We start from the raw sequence: 9,454 nt of genomic DNA, 5'->3' as shown, positions 1-9,454 counted from the left end.
ATTAAGCAACACAGACAGATAGTTATTTTAAAAAGCTGACTTTATCAAATGGTATCCGGCTATCAGATCCGTGTAGTCGAGTGGATAGAAGACGTTAGCAGATGGCCAAATACAGTGGCCAGATATATATACATAAACCAGTTCTCTCACGTTTTAAAGACAGGCAAGAATGACAAATATCCAATATGACATGATTTTTAAAGTGACCATTGAATTTATTTAGTGCTAATAAAATTATTAAGCCTTTTTGGAGAGAGAGATGTTTAATGTGACAAAATGTCAGTCATCGTGTGATAACGAAAATATAACTAGGTCTAGACTACTGAGCAGGTGTTTTCAGTGAACAGGCTGTAAAATTGTTGATTTTCAGACACTCATGAAAAACTGATGCTGATTATCTGGGAAACATTCTCTAACAGCAGTCAAGTTGTCATTGTTTGTGTCAAACAAGCTGTTAATTTGTTGTAACCAGGGGCGTAAATTTCATCGGACAGTAGGGGGGGACAATAAACATAACATTTCTCAAGAGCAATTTTTGAAGGGGACACAAATAATACAGCCAAAATTTTACTTATAAAGGATATATGCAGGGGTTAAATTGGGCCGGGGCCGTCCGGGGCTCGACATTAACGCTTAATTTCTTGAAGGGGCAAGAGAAAGAGAGCTTTACTTGTCCTGATTAAAACAACAATAACAAAAATAGTTAGGGAGTCACCAAAACGCAAGCATGATTCTATTACATTTAGTGTAAGTGGCGATTGATATTATAACTGAATTGAACTCCTTTCATAACTGAAGTACAACCCAAATTCTGGAAATGTTGGGATATAAATATTTAATAATAAATATTTTATTAATGAATGCTTCAGCGTTTTGAACGAATCGGTTGAGTCAAGAATCAGTAATAGCCTATTCCAAAACACCTGCCTCATTCTTGAATGAATCAGTCGTTTGAATGAATGACTAGGACAGTCACTTGCCACCACCTACTGCCAGTTCAGTTTCATGTTTAAATTTTCCCAACATTTCTTATTTGTATATTCAAAAATATTTAAAGAATATCATAACATTATTTAATGCAGTTGTAATTTTTCAGTGTAAATTATTTAATTTGATTCATAACAGTCCTGCTTTATTTTTCTTATTGAATTTATTGATCAAATGTAAAAAAAAAATGAAATAAAAGATGAAGCATGTAATAAGATTAGGGGAAAAAATGCCCTTGGGGTAAATATCACAAATATGCAGATATAAATATGCAAAAGCTGACGGAACACTGTTGAGAATATAGCTTCAGAATAAATTATATTTACACCAAAAAAACATCAAATTTTTTCCAGACAACTTTTTTGGTCGGACAAGTGACCAATTTACTTGTCCAAAGGACAATACCCTGTATTTTGTATTGATATGCTCTCCTTTAGGCCTACAGAAAGACTTTGTTATCAGATGTAAGTTAGCTTTGCACACTGCCAGCATCTAGAATGATTTTGATCTGCATTTTAGTGTTCATAGCAGAGGGCTCTGTCGACTTATTTTTAGTTTGTCAATTGATAAGATTTTGTAGGCTTTGCATACACATGTGCACTCCTCGAAAGCCTGAAACCAAATAGCGGACTCACGGAAAAAAAAAAATCATGTTATCATCTTGCTTTTTTTTGTTATGACTAATTACTCAGCGTCGTCAGCATTAAAGCAAAAATAACCACTTCATCCGATGTGTTTGAATAAAATAGCCTAAACAGCCTACTTACTAGAGCTCCTCTCAACTACCGTCTGTCTTCTCTCCCGCCGGCGCCGCCGGATTTCTACACGCACGAGTGTGACGTGCGCGGTGGACCAAACCACTGTGAGGCAAGGGAGGGGTGACTCAAAATGTTTCTAAACTTAAAACGCCTGTTTGCGTTTGTATTGCTTTGCTTCTTACACAATTATTTTAAGGATATATCATTTATTTACAATACTTAGAGTGTTTTTTAATTATATTTTTTGGGGGGGACAGCACTCAGATAGGGGGGGTCATGTCCCCCCCGTCCCCCCCGCGATTTACGCCCCTGAGTTGTAACATTAAAATAGGAGATCATGACTTATTCTGTGCTCAAAGTGATGCTCAGAGCTCCAGTGTTTTCCTCTGTGGGTGAACGAGGATGATGGTGAACAATTCCAGGATATGCTTTTTTTTTTTTTTTCATTGGTTGTTGGTTTAAATCTTACCCAGATACAATAGTGCTATTTTCGGATCCCAGCAAACATTGGTCCGACGGCGACGTCGTGTCCCCGGCCAAAAATAGTCGCGGTAGGACGGCATAAATCGGTAAAAATATGTAACACAGAACATTTCCTAAAAATGCATTCAGATATGTTTTTACATGTCTATAGTTCTATGGGGTTGCATGTATAATTGAAGAGTTTATTTGCAAAAACAGATAACTCCATTTTTATGAATTCTCACAAATCATGTTTTTTTTTATTCTGCATTCCAAGGTATAACAATCAAACTGCAGTTGGGCTGTTTTGATTAAGTAATGATAACTCTAAAAAATACAGGTAAATTAAAAAATTAAAATTCATTGAAAGTATGTTTTATATATATATTAAAACTTTGTTTTTTAGCAAAAGCAGATAACGCCAACAGTCGTTTTTTTGGCAAAAGCAGATAACTCCACATTTCATGTTTCATAGTTAAACAAAACCCAAGTAATCGCATTTAAAACACTCTCAAACACACACACGCGCACACACACACACACACACACACACACACACACACCCCAGATAGCAAACTGACATAGAATCAACGTAGAAACGACGTTTCTCGTGACATCGAAACGACGTTGATCTCCGACGTTGATCCGGCATCAGTTTGCTCATCGGGGTAATGTTGAATCAACGTCAGACACTCCATTCAAATCTAACGGAAAATCGACGCAATTGGTTTGGTTACCGAACGTTGAAACGATGTTGATTTTCGGATGGTTGAAACGACGTTGTAGAATCAACACATATTCAACATAAAATCGATCTAATTGGTTTGCTTACCTAACGTCGAAACGATGTTGATTTCAGCTGAGTGAAACGACGTTGTAGATCAACACGAATTCAACATGAAATCGATCTAACTGGTTTGCTTACCCAACGTTGATGTTGATTTCATTTGGGTGAAATAACTCTATACAATTAACACATTTTCTACTTATTTTAAAAATCTCAAACACTTAATACTAAAAGATAAGCCTGTTTACAAAATAATCACACATCACATTCAGTTAACATTGCTTTAATATTTACAAAATACAGGTACAAATAGCCTACATCGTTAGAGCATACAAACCTTCTATACAAGACTAACATAGAAAAGGCATTTACTCTCAAATACACACAAAGAGGTATACAAGTTAATTATTAGCTATTATAAATAGTCTCAAGCTACAAATTAAAAGCAATATTTACTCAAGTATAAAACTGGTCATGTTCTTTTGTACCAAATGTGTTATTTTTATTGGAGCACAAAAGGAGATGTAAGGCAGAACATCAAGAGACTGACAGCCTGAGTCAGACTACGCCATCAGTTTCTTTTCTTGCTGTGACTGAGACTATATGACTCTCTCCTTTTGTGTTCAACAAAAATAAAGACATATGGGTCACTAGATGATTTATAAAGAAATCTTACCCTTAAAAATGGAGGACAGAAGAATATAGACGATGAATTGGTTTTCCTTTGCAATTAAAATGTAAGTTCCTTGCTCTTGTAACAGGGATGTAAACTCATCAGGGATGAAAAGGGTGACAAAGATGTAACCCACAATTTCAATACAATGGACAATAAAATATATATTTTTAATTACTTTTTTAATTTCAAGGTTTATGAATATTTAAATTTATTTCATAATTATTATTGACATTTATATCAAAATTAAAATATTTCATCTTTATCTAAATGTAAACCAGTGTCAATTCATGAAGTGCCCCAATGATTTAACGGATTCACTCCTGTAATTGGATAAATGCGAATGTCACTCCTGAAAATTTGCAGTGCAGGTGGTTCTCTATAGCCCCCAGCTGTTAGAACAGCGACTCAATTATGCACATGCTGTATTGTATCTGGCATTATTGTAGTGAAACTGAGCAACTGACAGTGGAAGGTGTAGACAATATTTCAGTGAAGTCATCAAAATGTTTTAGTAGTTGAAAACTTAGTTCCTTTCTCTCTCAAAAACACAACACAACAGTTACACCTTTTAAATTTCAGAGTGTCTATTTACATAAAGTGCAAATAGCGTCCCTTGTTGGCAAACGCTATTTACACTAGCTTTTGGGCCACTCAAGTTTTAAAAAGAAGCACAGAAGGCAACGTCTTCAGTGACACAGCAGTAGAGAGTAGGGAGTTCTGGCTTTTGATGCAGGTTCAAATCTGCCTTTTGCTAAGCTCACATTTATTTTCAATAAAAATGAAAATAATGTTCTAAAAGCGGAACTAAACTGAACGAGTGTTTAATAATATTAAAAATGTTTATTGGGTAGGGTTAGGAGAAGGTGTAGGGAGGGTTTTATTCTACCAATAAGGCAGCATCCATTTAATCATTTTAATAAATACAATCATTTACACTCTATATTATTGCATCCTGTTAATGTACAAAAATACTGAGGTGCAAATAGTATCTGCCAATATTAAGTAGGCCTATAGATAGCATCTATTTACTCTTATTGCAAAGAATTGATACTTTACATGGTGTAAATAGAATCTATCACTATTTTCACCTAGTGTAAGAAAATGTGCTATTGTCACTTAGTGCAAATAGCCGCTGCCTTTAATCTTTTTCATTGCAGGTGCACTAAACCTATTCTACAAATCACAAATTAAGAAATTCATAAGCTCAATTTGTTTGTAGATCAGTAAAACTTTGGCCAATCATGCACATTTCTTTGTGTATGATTTTGTGAATCACCTACACTGTTTGGCTATTCTCATGTGGTAACATTAAAGAAATATTAAGTGCTAGCTAAAAACAAACAAACAAACAAACAAAAACAGTTTGTAATAAAAAAAAAAATCATACATAAAAGAGACTTGTATCCCTTTAATATAGACTAAAATACTGAATGTCAAATAGTAGCATTTATAATAAATATTTAGCTACTGTTCATTTCTTGCCAAAACCATACTTCTACAGTGCATGTAATTTCGGGGTGGTGCAGTGTTGATTACTGATTGATTAATAATGACAAGATCAGATTGTCAGATTGTATATCTTTACATTTTGAATATATTTGTTAAAATTTGAATTCATGTTAATAAAAAAGATACTGCAAAGTGTGACATCATATCAGGACTGTTACAGTGTCTGAAGAGCACGGCTTAAATGTGAGCATATGAATTTCTTAATTTGTGAAATAGGATTTGTGCACCCCCAATGAAGAATTTGAAAAGGTGTAGCTGTTTTTGTAACTGGAGAAAAAAGTTTGCAACTTTTAAAAATCCTTTCAAATTTTTAAATAAAAAAATAAATAAATAATTTACTGATGTATGACTATTCTTTAAAATTAGAAATCCCACTGTCACAGGTGCTCAGTTTTGCTATAATAATACCCGCACAGAACATGGTAGTAATCAGCCATCCATTTAAAAGCAGAGGTCTTTGTGGTGTACTGTTGGTACATCTGTCCAGGCCAACATCTGATGTCCTGATGCCTTCAACTGGGGATCCCTGAGAACCTGAAACAGAAATAGTACAGATCAAAATCATACATCATACATACCCATTACAAAGTATCTCATCTGGTAACACAAATTATCATTCCAGGTTTAGTTTTAGTGGGCATGATAATGCCCAAAAGAAATTATTTCAATTCGCCCCTCTGAATATTCCTCTAACGTGGCATTTTGTGAGAAGACCAATGACCTTGTCACGTCTTCTTTTACATTGTAATTTTCATATAAGAGAAATAATTAATGCAAAATATGAAACATCCATGCATTTACAAACCTCATTTGGATAAATACAATGGTGGAAAACTTGAATCAGTGTTACACAGGAAAGCCTGTCAGTGATGTGCTATAAAGTAAAAGGAAAGACACGAATAACACTGTAAAACTGTATTTTCATAGTGGGTCCTTTTATAATAAAGTCATTATATTATGTTTTTAAAAGATCTTGTTAATTTTGTTTAATAATATGAACAATATTAATAGTAGTAATAGTAGTAGTATATATAAATGCTAGAAAAATTTCACCATGAGCTGTTTGCATGTAAATGAACATAATGGGAACAGAAAGTAAAAAACAGCTCCATCTGAAACTTTTCAATCAAATCAAAGGAGTACAAGCTCCTGTTCTAAAATTATAGTACACAAGACACACAAATGAGAGGTACAGTCTCTCCCTAATCTTACAAAATAACAACCATCCTGACAAACACGTTGTATGAAGACTAGAGTTGGAATAAAACACCCCTCCTTATCCTCACATATCATATAAAGTATTTCCCCTCCTCAAGTCCATATTGTCCTTTCATCTTCAGGAAGCCATCTTTCAGCCTCCATGCAGTGGTTGGGTAGAGCTACATTAGGTTAGGACAGCCTTAAGAAGTTATTTCATGTGACTCATAGAAGTTATGTCAGTTATGTCATATGGGTAGGGATAGGTATCGTTATAGTTCTAACAGTATTGCTACTGTTAATTATTGATCGGGTACTTCAACGGTATTCTTATCGGTTCTTTTTATTATATACAAATTAAGAACATAATTAACATTGCTTTATAGATGAAATCAACTGAAGATAAAAGACATTAAATCTCTCAAGATCTCAGCAGAGGAGGATTAAACAACTCTAAACAACAACTAACACCGTGTCTACACCAGACATGACTTTTTTTGTGTCGCGCCTCAACAGCTAAAAGCTGACCGACTGTTGAAAATAGAACGCGGAGCCCGCTTACTGTCAGGAATTTGTTGTGTTGCGTCACTCCTCATCCAGTGTAGACAAAATCACAGATTATAACAGGTTCTATTATTAAACATGCTGAGAAGATGTTACTGTTTATGTGATCACAGATATTCCGTGCATCACAGCACATATGAGCTTTGAAGCAGTCTGTCTCAATCGAGATGTGTTATAGGCTGCCCACAATATGCGCGGCAATATCCATCGGCAACTGTAACAGATTTTAGATTTTTGAATTTCATCTTGGGATTTCAAACAGAAACAAGATTTTTCTTACCCCCCCCCCCCAGAAAACAAGAAATATTTTATGTAATTTTAATTATCTAGAAAAGGCATCTTGATTTAACAATTTCTAGATATTTGGAATATAAACAATACAAAAATACTAAGTAAGAAAATTTTTTTGTAGTGCAGGACATTTTTAAATATATCTCCGATTGTGTTTGTTTAAAAGAAGAAAGTCATATACATCTAGGATGGCTTGAGGGTGAGTAAATCATGGGATAATTCTCATTTTTGGGTGAACTAACCCTTTAAGGTCTTTTTTTTATCTTTGGTTGATTTCATCTAAGGCTGTGCCTGGAAGTTTTTCACTTTTTCTGTTGTTGTTTCTTTCCTTCAGTAATTCTGCTCGTTAACAGCAGGACTGGTTTACGTCACGTGACAAGCATTGATAATGACACAAGAGTGGGTAACTTCTGTCCACCTCGTCTATAGGCAAGGACTAAAATAGAGAAATTTCATATGAATTAATATTGATTCTGGAATAAATTTTTTTTTTTTTTTTAAATCATAAACAAATTGCGATAGGTGAATCGATTTTTTTTCCCCAGCCCTAACATCTATATAGCAATAATGAATAGTGCGTGTAATTTCTCCAGTACCGACGGCAGAACCAATATTGTTCAAGCTTATCGATACTCTGGTCTTTCAGAATTTAGCCCCGGGGCCTGTTTAATACCATGTTTCGGTACCCATCCCTACATATGGGTGAGCTCATAAGGATGAAAGCTTGAGTCAGTCTCTTGATTTGTGACTGTGCAGCTATTGTGAAACTCACCATCTTCATGTATCAAGTGTGAATGGCATCTTGTCCTGAAGAATCACAGCTCCAAACGCTAGAGATTACATCTCATCTGGTAACAAGAGCATAGTACAGCCATAACTGTAAGAACTCTAATGATATCTTTACCCCCTGATATTGCATTGATGATATAAATTCAAACACATTAGAGGCTAAGAGTATGAGCAATGAGTAAGCTGCCCAGATTTCTGTCGAAAATAACTTACTTGCCTAAAGTTGTCGACCCCCTGGACCACAATCAGCATTTATAAGTAAAAATATTTAAGAATATATCATTAAAAAATGCATGCACGTATACAAATAAATAAATACCTTTGAGTGGAACAGTATGGCGTCTGTCACTGGCAAACATAACTACAAATAGACAGAGAAATACAATAAAATAGATTAATGACCATGATATCCTGTTATCATAATAGTTAAATAAATGATTATAACTACAAGCATTATAACATTATACTTGTCACGTATGTTACCTCTTTTAGCTGATTATTTAGCCTACAGGCCTTTCAAGAACAACCTCACTGAAACAACCTGGGGTTAATGATTTTAAAATGTGAGACTTCTTTCAAAGACATGTAAAAATCTTACAGACCCACAACTTTTCAACAGTAGTGTAGTGAATGATTGAGGTTTTGCTTACAATAGTCATCTGGTTCATGGCCTTTGACAGGAGGTCGCTCAGCTCTGCTGGGGTGCAGGAGGCCATCTGCATGGAAGGATCTAGGAACATAACATTCAATTTGTCACAGAGCCAACCACATTTATTACAGGTTTATTACAAGGAACCAAGCTAGAGCAGAGGTGGAAAGAATAAAATACATAATATTAAAAAAATAATTTCTTAAGTTAACAGAATTTATATTTTTAGTATTAGAATTCACTATTGTACATACAGTGTCACTTACGTTTGGATGTCAAAGCCTTCTTAACTAATGCATTAAAAATAATTTTACAAAAGAAAACTGCAGATGCATGGTGATATAGGTAAAATATATTGTGAAATAAATGCATTTTAAAATATTTAATGAGCTTTCTCAGTTCACCTGTGTTTCCTCCAGAAATGCTGCAAACTTTGGAATTTACCCTTTGTTGGAGGGGTTTTCTGTCGTCCCTGAAATTACAGAACAATTTTTATCAATATTTGTTTACCATTAGAGATCAAACCGTGTTTGAAATAGTTTCAGCTAATATTCGCGCTCATGTAAGTGACGTCACCGATTAACGGTACAGCCAGCGCATACTTTTAGGTTAAATAAATAAGTAAGTTTACCATCATTCATTGATAATATGCCAGCAAAACGTTAACAAAGCTATCAAAACATCTCATCTACACATAACGATGAGATTAAAAGCCCAAACTTTCATTAAACAAGGGCTCAAAATATAGAGTTAGCCAACCGCTTCTGAAAACGGTTGAGATGCTA

General features: G+C 34.6%; 1 long non-coding RNA gene across 2 annotated transcripts; it reads right to left on the bottom strand.

Moving 5' to 3' along the window:
* Positions 1 to 5,059: 5,059 nt before the first annotated feature.
* On the bottom strand, positions 5,060 to 9,105 carry LOC137036439 (uncharacterized). Of its 2 annotated transcripts, XR_010897208.1 has the most exons (7): positions 9,074 to 9,105; positions 8,671 to 8,750; positions 8,504 to 8,561; positions 8,340 to 8,381; positions 8,004 to 8,079; positions 5,985 to 6,053; positions 5,062 to 5,713 (listed from the first exon to the last, which is right to left on the bottom strand). It is a non-coding gene; the product is annotated as an uncharacterized lncRNA (long non-coding RNA). The 2 variants fall into 2 exon arrangements; XR_010897201.1 differs by having other exon boundaries at positions 5,060 to 5,713; positions 8,340 to 8,750; positions 9,074 to 9,104.
* Positions 9,106 to 9,454: the final 349 nt, after the last annotated feature.

The sequence above is a fragment of the Chanodichthys erythropterus genome, chromosome 1, assembly GCF_024489055.1.
Source record: "Chanodichthys erythropterus isolate Z2021 chromosome 1, ASM2448905v1, whole genome shotgun sequence".
In the NCBI taxonomy this organism is placed as follows: Eukaryota; Metazoa; Chordata; class Actinopteri; order Cypriniformes; family Xenocyprididae; genus Chanodichthys; species Chanodichthys erythropterus.
The sequence above is the reverse complement of the archived record's forward strand: the minus strand, read 5'-3'. Positions and strand labels throughout refer to the sequence as shown.